The sequence below is a fragment of the Halichoerus grypus genome, chromosome 11 (assembly GCF_964656455.1).
Source record: "Halichoerus grypus chromosome 11, mHalGry1.hap1.1, whole genome shotgun sequence".
NCBI lineage: Eukaryota > Metazoa > Chordata > Mammalia > Carnivora > Phocidae > Halichoerus > Halichoerus grypus.
The window spans coordinates 43,613,968-43,626,913 of NC_135722.1; positions in this window are offsets into that span (position 1 = coordinate 43,613,968).

A 12,946-nucleotide genomic window follows, 5' to 3' on the forward strand; every position below is an offset into this window, starting at 1 on the left:
ATCCTAATTGATTTAGCTAGTCCCCTATCAATGAACACTTGTGTCTAATCTTTGGCCATGGCAACAATGCAGCCAAGACCATCCATGTGCCTAGCTCTGACTAAGGATGATAAACCAAAGGCATGCAAAAGGCTCCTAAGGCAATATCATCAGAATAAAGTACCTGATTGGAGGCAGATAATGCTGATCTGATTGGACACATTCTGGATCGTTTTCTCAAAAAAACTCACTCTTTTAATTCCTAGAATATTTATACCACTCCCCAAATGCTACCTGTTTGAAAAGTGCAGTCTTCATAATATTCTAAGAACGGTGGTATTTTAGCTCAGACAGGATTGTCTTAAGGCCCCCCTCCCCCCAAGATATATAATACAGGGACAAGTTTTTCTTTGGTTGACACCAATAGGTCAAGGATGCAGAGATTCCAGACAGCCACTCTAGGAGCAGCTGTTAGGAAGATTCACACTCTAAATTTGCTGCCACAGCTTGAGATGGTGAAATGTATTAAAATGTACCACATCAGTTAACATGGCCTCAATGAGATGAAGGCTGCCAATTTGGAAGGAGGGCAAATGTTCTCTGGCGGCCATCTTTGCTGAAGCTCAGGCCCGCACAGGCTATGTGTGGAGTTGAATCAGAGAGAACCTATATGTGAGGTTCTGGCAAAATCCATGCACAAGTAAGACTCAGGGATTAGTTTTCCTGGATGGGTAATTATTTCTGAATCATGAGAAAGCACACGAGGAAAGGAGGCAGGGGAATGGAAGTCTTTCTAAGAAGTCTCCACCGTCAGAGGCGCGGATCCTCAAATGAGCTCCATGCAAATGAAAACCGGTCCCAGTGGCATCTCGAGCCAAAGAAGATTCTTGGTTGGGGTTGAAAAAATGTCAGATAAATAGTTTTTCCTTGCTTCTCAGCAGGCCCCAGCTATCACTGCAATCCAGATCTGGCCTCTGAGCGGTTCTGGCAGGTTTATCTTGGACCAGCTGCTGTGATGAAATCGCAGTAATTCCAGGTTTCCCTCAAATCCAGACTGAGCCAAAGGCAATCCGGGCTTCTAGCATCCGGCTTACTTCATTGCCCTCTCTCCGGTCCCTCCTCCACTTTCAAGCTTCTGATTTTTTAAAAAAAATTTAATTTCTTAAAAAATTTTAAAGTAATCTCTACAATCAACCTGGGGCTTGAACCCACAGCCCCGAGATCAAGAGTCACACGATCCACCAGCTGTGCCACCTGGCACCCTGCTTCTGATTTTTTTTTTTAAGCCGAGATAAGGGTGGTAGAGGAAACCTTCCAGGGCAGCCTGGAAATCTAGAAAATGTTTATTTCAGATTAATTCAAGAAACCTCTATTGAGTGAGTCTACTTAGGTGGGCTACGTGGTGTGGGGCTGACTACTATGGATTGTGTATCTGACAATATGCCAGGCTTCCTACACAAAAGATCGCACTTAATCCACCGACGGCACTATGAGCTAGGAACTATTATCCCTATTTTACTAAAGAGAAAATTGGGTCTTAGAAAGGTTGAGTCTCTTACCTTAGGACTCACAGCTGGATTTGAACCTGTGACCTGAACCTCAGGCCTCTGCTGATTCTTGCTAGGCTATAGCACTGGCTATGGGTAAGAAGGCCTTATTTAGAGTCCAGGAAAAGAGACTGGGACAAGAAAAACTAAGGCAAACAAAAGGGAGGAAACTGAGACCCAGATGAGAGAAGGTAGAGGTGGATGGGTACAGTATATGGAAAAAATGACAGGCTTAGGAAGGGCTGCTTATTGAATTTCTTTTTCTTTTAAGATTTTATTTATTTATTTGAGAGAGAGAGAGAGAGCAAGAGAGAGCACAAGCAGGGGAGAGGGAGGGAGAAGCAGGCTTCCCACTGAGCAGGGAGCCCGATGTGGGGCTCGATCCCACAACTTAAGCCAAAGGCAGACGCTTAACCGACTGAGCCACCCAGACACCCCTTTATTGAATTTCTTATAATTTCTTTAAAATAACCTTCCTGGGCTAGATGACTCACTGCCTGTCCCCCAAATTCTGGGCTCCCAGGAGGATGGCAACAAATCTGGTTTAGGGCAAAAAGCATCCTCAACCCAGACAGGGAGATGGACTCTGAGCAGAGTGCACCTCAGCAACACCCAGCAACTTGTGTTGGTGACAAAGAGGAGGGTGGATTCATAGTGGAGCTGTGGGATCCTGAACCACATGATGTGTCAAGAAGGACACTTCTGAGCAAAGCTGGTTAACAAATGACTTTTATTTTCACCTGTGGCATCTTCGAACATGTTCTCTAGATCATCCTGAGGCAGCTCCAGAAGGCTGCTGGTAACAAAGGTCTAACATTCAAAATGGAGGAATTGCTGGATTCCGGAAATGGAATGACCTGAGGAAAATTCATTATCTAAAAAGTAAAGAGAGAAGAAGCGTCCCACTTCCCTGACGGTGAGTTCTTCCTGGCAAAGTCTCCAGCCGAGGGAGAGGAGACATTTTAATCTCTTGATTATTTTGTTAGAAACTTAATGTGAGGGTGCCTGGGTGGCTCAGTCGTTAAGCGTCTGCCTTTGGCTCAGGTCATGATCCCAGGGTCCTGGGATCGAGTCCCACGTCGGGCTCCCTGCTCCGCGGGAAGCCTGCTTCTCCCTCTCCCACTCCCCCTGCTTGTGTTCCTGCTCTCGCTATGTCTCTCTCTGTCAAATAAATAAATAAAATCTTAAAAAAAAAAAAAAAGAAACTTAATGTGAGGTACTAGAAGTCAGAAGAAAATGATAAAACTGCCCAATTTTGCATGTCCTGGTAGGGGAGGGGCAATCTCCACTGACTAGAGCAAAAAAGACAAGGAGAGACAAAAATCGGTCTTATGATGACTTTTGGGACCTACATATCCATATACTGGCTTAATATTACAGGTTTTTTAAATTGGTAAACTAGAGCGTTTAGTAGGTTGAGAGGGACAGAGAATACAGTTGGTAGAAAGAAGGTGGTCTCTGACTTAGGTACACCTGAATTTGTTCTTGGGTCTGACACCCATGAACTGTGAGACTTTGGGCAAGTAAGTCCTTTGTCCCTAAGCATTCCTATCTGCCGAACAGGATACAAAAATTATCCCGAGCCCTGGCATGAATGTTCTGTATTTCCAAAATGTCTAGCATATTATGTGTGCTGAGTAAATGTTGGTTGAAAATAACAAGAATAGTACTGTTTAATAATAATGATGATGATGATGATGATAACTACTAGGTACCAGATGATAAGCTCAAGCTCTGCCTTGCTCATCGCTGTATCCCCAGCGTATTACCAACCACTTGGCACGTAGGAAGCAACCTCTATGTTTGTTGCATTAAACCAAGCTGGTTGGTTGTGCACCATCTACATGTAAAGCATGGTTTTGAACCCTCTTGGAATTATAGCAGCGAGTGAGATGCAGACAAAGTCCAATAGACAAGGATTCAAGTCATGGAGTTCTCAATTTTGGTGATTTTCACCAGCAAGTTCGAGAAAACAGCATCCCCCAGGGTCAGAGAGAGTTGGGCAGCTCCCCAGCCACCCTCTCCTTTTTCTTTGCAGACAGAATCCCGGTGGTACTTAGGGCTCCAGGCCCCCTCTCCATAATTCAGGGAGGAGCAATCCTCACTCTTCGGGCCAGTCTTTCTGGTGATCTCATTCCCTTTGCCTGTGAGTTGTGGCTTCAGGGTGGCCATGAGGCTCTGTCCTGGCCAAGGAGACATGAGGAGGGAACGTCACTAAAGGATGCAGGGAAGAAGAAGACACATAGGATAAACAAACTCTCACCCCCCCCCCCAAAAAAAAAAACCCACCAGAAAAAACCTGTCTGCCCTCCACTGGCTATCGCTGAGGCTGCCTATGAAGCCTGGAACGGAAGCAGCCATTGCAAGCCCATGTGGAGAAACACCGACCCCCTGACGGGGGGCCAAGCCGAATGCGGGAAAGAACCTGGGTCGCTGATGATGTCATGGAGCCACTGAATTAACTGGCGCTGGACTTCTTGTTACGTAGATGAGTTTTCCTTATGGTTTAGTCCAGTCAGGTCAGAACTTGTGCTTTTTTGTAGACAAATGCCACCTAGATAATACACTCCTTCCTGGCCTTGTTAATGTTGGTTCCCCTCACTTCCCCTTCCGGGAAACAGGACATGCATCTGCCAGGAATATTGTCGGAGGGGTTCCTGCCTTGTGTGGGAAATGCAGCAGGTCCTTTCCAACCCTGGAATTCTCTGTTCCTGTGCTCTGCGGAGAGGAACTCTGCACAGCCTCTGGAGGGGGTTTCTCAGGGAGATGGCAGGCAGTGGGGGGCAGGAGGAGTGTGGAGCTTGGAGGCAGACATCCTGAGGTGCATCCTGGTGATGCCATTACCAGTCCTGCAGCTCTGGCTGCATCACATAAGCTCTCAGAAACTCAGTTTTCCTACCTGCAAAATGGGGATAAAATTAGCCCCTACCTCAGGATGAGGATTAAATGAGAAAACCGTCAAAGTGCCTTTCCATGTGAACTCCTATTTATAGATAATTACTTTCAAGAAAAAGCCAAAACAAAGAGCAGAAACGAAAGGCTTTTGTTTACCTCACTGGAAACAGAGAAGTGAAATATAAAGACATTTGTTGGGAAACAATTTGGGGAAAGTGATGGTCTTCTCCAGGCAAGATTTCATGCTCTTTCCCCCACCAGCTTTTCCAACGAACACCACTCTTTCTCAGTGCTTCTAAAGAGCAGTACAGCTGAGAGCAGAGGAGAAAGAGGAGTCCCTTGGACAGTGGCCTGCAGCCCCACTGCCACCAACTATTAATAGCCCCTAAACCCTTGGAGTGGAGCCCCAGCCCCTGCCACCCCCTGGGACAGCAGAGGGGTCAGAGCACTGCCTGATATGGTCTCAGAATCCTGGTGATCCCTGGAATTCTCCCAGTTAGGGAACTTTTGTCCTGCTGGGCTGGGCCTGGCTGGGCTTCCTCCTGCAGAGACCCCAGCCTGAACTGCTAGTCAGGTTCACATTCAGAAGCATGAATTGACCTCTTTCTGGGTCCCCAGGCCACATACTACCTGCCTTGACACACAGGATCTCATTGTACCCTCACAGCAATGGGCACGGCTATCCTCTGGAAATAGAACCCAGCTCCGAAAGGGGTCATGGCCTGTTCAAGGTCATTCAGAGGGCAAATTTGGTTCTCAAACCCAATTCACCTATCTCCATGCCAGTACTCTAACATTTGTATTAGACTGTGAAGTCTAGTGGACTTCTGGGTCTTCAACAAGACCATCCAAATGCCCTGGTCATGCTGGCAAGGAGGGTGGGGGGGTGGGGTAAAGTGAGTCGGGGAGCAAGGGCAAAGCCAGCCTGGCCCCTGGACTCTGTGGACTGGAGAAGCTGACCTGGCGTGGCTCTGGTGGCTAGGGAGCCATGCGCTCAGAGAGCAGGTGGGGCCCCTCCTTCCCTCTCTGATCCTATTGCTTCCCCACTTAGACAACTTTAGAGACCCTCTCCAGTCCCTGAATGGGGGACAAAGATAGTCCCTTAGCTTGATGTTTGGGGTCCTTCATGACCGAACTGCTCTTCTTTCAACATTTACTCCTATTCTGTACCTTCCGTTCTCACCCACACCTACTGCCAGGAGCCAGGGTAGCATTTTGAGGGCAAGGATCAAATCTTAGGCCTTTTTGGACCCCCAGGTCCTGGCCCAGCATCCAGAGCAGCTGTGATGCCCAGGAACTGCCAGAAGAACTGCCTCTTGTCAACTGGGTCCAGAGAGCTGGAATAGAAGGGATGGGGCATAGGACGTGGGGCAAGGAGGCCACACACAGAGGAAGGTCCAGACTGCCCCTTCTGACTCCAGGGCTGAGTTCAAGAGATCCTGGGCCTGGGATGCTTGATCTTCTCTCCTTTAAGTTAAGTTCTAGCGCCTGGAGTTTTGGTGCTGTTGAGGGCATTAGGTCCAGGCTGTTTCCAGAAGGAGTCCTTCTCCAAAGAGTTGGGCACAAATATTAGACTGTGAGTGTCTGTCTTCCTGGGTGTGGATGCCGGTGCATCCTACTGGGGAATGAGAGCACAAGCATTTCCTGAGTGCTGGCAAGGAGCCAGGAATCATTCTGGGAGCTGGTGGCCCAAGAAGCACACCCAGAGAGGAACCAATCTAACTCAGATGTCATTTTTCCCCGACAAAGAGTAGGAAGGGGCTTCTTTTCTTTCCATGACCATGGCTCTCAGAGTCTGGGGGCCTGGATGTTTGTATTCTCAGTTCCAATCCATGTGTGTTCCCTCCTGCTCTGGGTTGGGCAAGAGTTAGCTCTTCGCCGGGGCCTCTGGTAGGAGAAGTCATTTCTCCGCTGTGGCTTCTCTGCGGTTGCAGCCCTGGGGAGCACTGCGAGCCATGGCATGGCCATTGGACCAAGCTGCGCCCTCGGGGGCATACTCTCTTCCATGGTCCCTGTGCTCTTTCTGAGTCCTCTGGGAGGCTATTATCACTCTTATTCCGCAGGTGAGAGAAGACAGAAGGAGCCTCAGGGAGAAGCTGGAGCTGAATCTGGAACCGCAGTCTCCGTCCAGAGCTGCTACTTTGGTACTTGTGTCCCTCATCCAACTAATGAGGAGTCAGCTCCTCACCCAGAGGACAGTAAAAGCTCCGGGCTTTGCGCTCCATGCCTGGCCCAACCGCCAGGGTACCTGGAAGCCACGGGTTGCCCTTTGAAAAAGCATGTGGTCACTGAGACATGATGAGCCAGCCGCCAGGGGGACCTGGGGCTTTGGCTGGTACGTGCTTTGGACCACGGACAGTCCTGTTCCACCCCAGGCTGAGTCATCCGTGGACAGTCACATCGGGTCACTCTATGGCCTCATGTTACTTGTTTTATAGCATTTCTGGGGTTCTTGCAGACCTTCCCAAACCTCCTTTGGGGGACCGGTTTCATAGGCAACCGCTACTGAGCTCACTTGCTTTTTCACTTTTATTTCCACCGCTCCTCATTACGGCTGTGCTGTTTCCTCCCACAGCCTGTGTCCCTAAGAAAGGAAAGAGCTCCTGTTTCAGGAGAACGTCTCATATGCCAGGCATGGTGACGTATCATCTCTTTGAATTTAATCCTTATAACAGGCCTCTGAGAGTTCATTCCCATTTTTACAGTTCAGGATGATAAGACGGAAGGATTTAGTATCTTTCCTTACACAGCTAGTAAGGAGCAAAGCCAGAATTGGAACCTGGCCTTCTAACCCCACCTATACTTTCCCATACACCCACGGTCCCCTAAGGAGGTTGGCTGCTACTCTGGTGGCTACTTAAGCTCAAACTCAAGCTTGACCTCTGCTATGGCTCCAGTCTGGCTCTACTGAGCTTCCAGACTCTTCTATCCCAGGTGCTCTGCTCAGTCCTTCTTCCTAGTGATTTTATTTGCTGAGAATCCTAGGCTCTGAGAGCTGAACGGGACTTCAGAAGTCACCCAGTTCCCCCTCCCCTGGAGTCTGAACCTCTTGCCTGATCCTCACAGCTTCCTTGGAGGTAAGCAGGACAGGTATTGTTTCCTTCTTTTTTGAATAAGAAAATGTTTTCAGAGAGGGCATGTGGGATATTCTCCATTTGCCCCTGCAGTCCTGCTTTCAAACTTTCCCTACCCTTCTCTGTGCTCCAGGAGGCTGCAACAGCTGGCCTCCCTTGGCCTCTGGGCAGGAGGCTGGAAGGCTGGAGTAGAAAGGAGGTTGTTCATGCTCTCTTGCTTCCTCTCTGCCTGGCCTCAGTTTGCCGGTGGTAAGTAGATTCCTTCACCGAAAGCCACAGCTCCTGTCCAGCAGGCCCTTCCTTGCAGCTATCGGTCTCACTGGGTCCCCACAAGACCCCTGTGCCCCTGGCCCTGGCATGGTACCGGCTGCCCAGTGCTGCTGGTCTCCAGCGTGTCACCACCCCTCAGTGATTCCCTCAGGCCTGCCCCCAACTTTGAAAATCATTCCTTCATTAAATTCCCATGAACCATCCCATTGTTAATCTTGCTCACTCCTTTGGAATGGTCCATCCATTTCCTGGAGGGACTCACCTGAGACAGAGGTGAAGTGACTCATCCAAGGTCTCTTGGCCACTGAGGGGTGGAGTTGGTTTTTGAACATGGGGCTCAGGACTCCTTATACCAGGGCCAGCCGTGCTCTCCAGCCTGAACCCTTCTGCCCAAGACTGAGCACAGGTCTCCTGTGTGCATTCCTGGGGTATACAATGGCCTACTCTGGGTTACTTTTTGGGGACTGATTACCCTTGGCTCTTCTTAGGTCAACGTTACTGAATGCAAGAATACCCCTGGGTCAAGACCCTTCACTTTTCCCCCTGGTTGGCCCCACCTTCTCAAGGGCTATCATTGCTGACCCAGATATAGTTCAGTCCTTCAGCCTAGCAGTCAGAGCCCAGCCCTTGAGGGCCTTTCCTGGCCTGGGGCTCAGCCCTTTAACAATTTCCCTGAAGCTTTGAATCTGCCAAGCTCCTGGTCACTAGCTAGGCAGGGGGTCAGAACCATCCCTCTCTGCCTGATGTTGGATATCAGCCACCATGATTGTCTCTTCCCAGGTCCACCCCACCTAAATCTTGTCTGAGCTTCCGAAGCCACAGTGCTTGCTGCCTCTGACCACCGTTCATGGTTGGGCTACTGATCGCCAGAACTCTGCTGTCATCCACAGTGGCGAAGTTCTGGGAACTCTGTCTCCTTGAGGAGGACCACAAACAATGGCCAGATTTTGGAGCAGAGATACCGACATCCTTTACTCCCGACCCCTAGCGAAGGGAGCACTGTCTGGGCACGCTGTCAGAATCTCAGTCAGGCAGCGTGGACTCATAATCAGTAACAGTTCCGTGGAGAAATAAGAGTGCCAGGAAGGGAAACTAAGGCAGAAGTCGGGTGTGTTGGGGGAATGGTGATAGGCCACTGCTCAGATCACAGCCTCTTAGGCCTTGGCCACTAAGCATGAGTAAAATAATGTCACTGGGGCGCTGAGGGTGCCCCCTGTGGGCCCTGGGCCTGAAGGAGGCTGAGCGTGCGGGGGGAGGCCTCCTTGTCTGAGGTGCATGTGGTCCGGGGGTGTGTGTGCATATGCGGGAGCAGAGCAGGGGCCTACAGGGACAGGTGGGCCCGCCCACCTGGTTTTTTGCCCATTTCTCTTGTTCGCCTATGCAGGGGTAATCCCTCCCTTCTCTTTCCCCGCTGGTCTATCATGAAGCTTTTTAAAAAAATAAATTTATTTATTTATTTATTTATTTATTTATGCATGCATGCATGCATGCCCCCAACATGGGGCTCAAACCCATGACCCTGAGATCAAGACCTGAACTGAGATCAAGAGTCGGACACTGAACCACTGAGCCACCTAGGCGCCCCTATCAATGGGGCTTTTATATTCATATCTCCCTCATCGTATGTCATCCTAGAAGGATCCTACTGCCTCCTCATCAAGCCCCGCGTTGAGTTGCAATAATTCTGACTTAGTCTAGTAGATAGAGCACGAGTGTGACATATTTCTATCCCCTTTGGGGACATCCCTGGGGAGCTGCTGGGCATTTGATTTAAATCCTGACCCTGCAATCCCTGGCTCCCCTGGGCTGGAATGGCGGCGGGCAGGGCTGCCCCGAGGAATGGGCGAGAACTTGACCTGCAGAAGGAGCGACTCTGCCCATGGGCCACATTTGGGCCAGGACCCACGTGGGTCTTGCACGGGTCATGAACAAGCCGAAGGCTCCATTGTCGCACAAGAGCTAGAAGCAGTGTGGCTAGTGCAAAGCACATGTGCTGGAGAGCAGTGCAGACCTGAGCTCTACCACTTCTGGGCTGTGCAACCTGGGGCAGCTCATTGACATCTGCAAAATGTGACGCTAATTACCCCTCCCTTATGGGCTCGTGAAGATTAGCAGAAATGCTTATAGACAGAGTGGGTGTCAAGCACGTTAGCAACTTAAATATCATCCCACAAAAGCAGGGGGCAGTGAGGTCAGAGGCCCCTAGGGCCAGCTTAGCTTAGCCACCAAGAGGTTCTGAGGCCCTGGGCGGGCTGTCCACCTACGAGCCGGCAGGGCTGGATGCGGTGATTTCTCAGTGCCCTGGCTGCAGCGGGCCAGGGTCCCGGGCTGCAGGCTTGGAGATGCAGGGAGGCCGCACGAGGCAGACAGGGGCGCAATGGCAGGAGCACCTGGGAGCGAATGAGATACACCTGTCGGGAGCACAGATCACAGCACCAACAGCTGTGAGGGACAGCCCCTATGAGGAGGCAGCTGCGGTGAGGCCTAGGAGAGAAGCCAACCTGCCAGGCGCCTGCCAGAAGGACTCAACCCTCTCACCGGAGCGCCGAGACGCCCTGGATGGATGGAAGCAAGGTACCGGTCCTTGTGTCCCAGGGGTGGGGAGACTTCCTTGGCTGAGGTCGCTGGTGCAGTGGGAGCACCTGGGGGAGGTTGGGGAGAAGAAGGGAATCAGCGCCAGGTCCTGAGGGGGATCTGGGTGGGCGCCCAATACCCTCAGCAACAGCCTTGCCCTCCTCTGGCCATTTCTAGAGGAGAGACTTGGTGTGCTGGCTTCCCGGTCTCGGGGCTGGCCTGGCCTGGCCTTCTGCAGCAGAGGAGAATCAGTGTCTGTCCGTGAATACTCACCCTCTGCACGGGGCTGCCAGAAATTCTGGAGGCAAAAGCTGAGGAATTCGAAGCATTTATGACTTAGCGGGATTGTTCCCAAACTGCAAGCTTCTCTAAAGAGCCTTCTGGATTTCATTGTGGTTGCTTCTCAGCTCTTAGATCCTGGCCAAGGGCTCCCTGGGTCTCACTTTTCAGGGCTGGCCTCTGGCTGTAGGGTCTGGGCCTCTGTGAGGTTGGCTGAGTAATGCGTGGGTGTTTGCAAACCTTGCTGCCTGCCCCAAGGTGAAAAGCACAGAAACTGAAGTTAGGAGTTCTAGCCCTTTCTAGAAGGTCATCTTGGCCACACCACTTAACATCTCCAGGTTTTTTGCTCATCTCTCACATGGCTTGGTACCCCTGAGAACCTTGGGTAGTGTCTTTTCTAGAGGAGAAAAATCTGAGTAGAATAACATGCTTTTTTCTAGTAGCTGTTTCTCTTGACTTTGAATGGTAGCTACTATGTTCTTACAGATTCTGCCTCTTACCCTGATCCCCAGTTGCAGCTAATTGGCCCAGGGGTGAGCATCTGACCCACACAGGGCTAGCATTCAGGCTCTTATTTGGAGCCCCACATTGGTATCCTAAGCTATAAATACTGTGCACAATGGCCAATAGCTTTCTTTTCTACATTTCCTCTTCCCTCCACTCCACTGCAGACATCACTGGCCAGGAAGAGTGCTGGATTGATTAGTGATGTCTGCCATAGGTGTGTGAGGAGCAGAGTAAGCATGCCGCTATTTGCCGACTCTGGTCCTGTGCTTGGAGCAATAACAGCAGTGAGAATTCATATGTGACACGAACTCTCAGCTTTACCCAATGTCCACAGCAACACTCTCGTTCAGTCCCCTCAACAAGCACTGGGTGATACAATGGTCCTGTTCAGTCTGGGATGGTCACTGTCAGAGTTGGAGCACAGCTTCAAGCCCGAAGAGGGTGAGGGGGGAAGGAGACACCTGAGTCAGGCAAGCAGAACCAAACCCCATACTTAACATGTGATAGGCGCCCCCCTTATATCTCACTACAAAGAAAGAGGCTCAGAGAGGTAAAGTGACTTGCCCAATAACACACAGCTAGTGAGTGCCAGGCCTTGAGCCCAAGTGCTATGTTCTAAGTAGAAGTTTCCAGAGCTTCTGGCTGTACCTAAAACATGTGCACTCTCACGTGGGTCCATCCTGGGTCAGTGTAACTTGATTCCCTGACACTTTGGGGAAAATGTCGAAGAAGATGGCTGCTCGGTGGCTTGCTTGCTTTTCCCTGGAATTCCATTTTGAAATCTCTCATGGAGTTATTGTAAATATGCATGGTCGTGGCACCTTCAGCTTATAACCAGCATTCACGCAGAGGCCAGCGGGAGTAATCCTGGTTGTGAATGGAGGAAGCAGAGACTTTCGGTGGAGGGGCCTAGGCTGGGCCAACAGAACTATGCGCTCTCCGCAGGGTGGCCGGGCCCGGCCTGGACGGTGTGCCAGGATGGCTGTCCCCACGCTGCTTTGGTTGCCTGCGGCTGGGTCCACACACATTCCCTGAAGCAGATGCAGAAGCCACCCCCTGACCACGGGGTGGGGGGTGACAGGGAGGGGAGGGAGATTGGAAAGGGTGGAGAGAGGGCTCACGGGCAGCAGCTTGGCAGCCCCGGAGAGGCTTGGTTGCTAAAGACTCAGAGTCTAGCTGGAGCACCTGGGCACCTTGATGGCAGCGCCCTCCTCCCTGGCTCTTTTGTCCAGCTCACAGGCTGAGCGCCTGCCTCCATCCCCACCCCACCCCACCACCCCACCGTGGGGCTCCGAGGCCAGCTGGTCCGTCCCCTCTGTGAACGATGCCCTCTGAGCTCAAGCCTTGCTTACTGCCTGGGCTCAGCCCTACCTGCCGGAGTCCTCCTGCCTGAACCGTGTCCAGCCTGTGGGAGGCTCACCTGTGAGACGTCAGCCGTTCTGGCTGTTCTTCTGGGCACAGCAGTGCTCAGCTGTCCTAGCCCCCAGGCCCCTTCCCTCCCTCCAGACACAAGCCTCATGCTCAGCCTGTCCCCTGCTTTCTGCCTAAGGCCAGACAGCCCCCCAAATCCCCACTCCAGGGCAAAGGCAGGTCACTTCTTTGCTGGAGAGAGTGAGGCTCCCTCAGCCATTAACACCTGCGCCCCTTCCCAAAGCACCCCAAATAACCAAGTGTTTGGCAAGAAAAGACACAGAACGGACCTTCAAAAGAACACCTTTTGAAGTGTTTTGTTAAATCTTTCTTCATTCAGAGTTTCCTACAGTTAGTTAAGGAATGCTGCACCATTCCCCCTCTGCCAACCAACTAACTAGATAAATACAT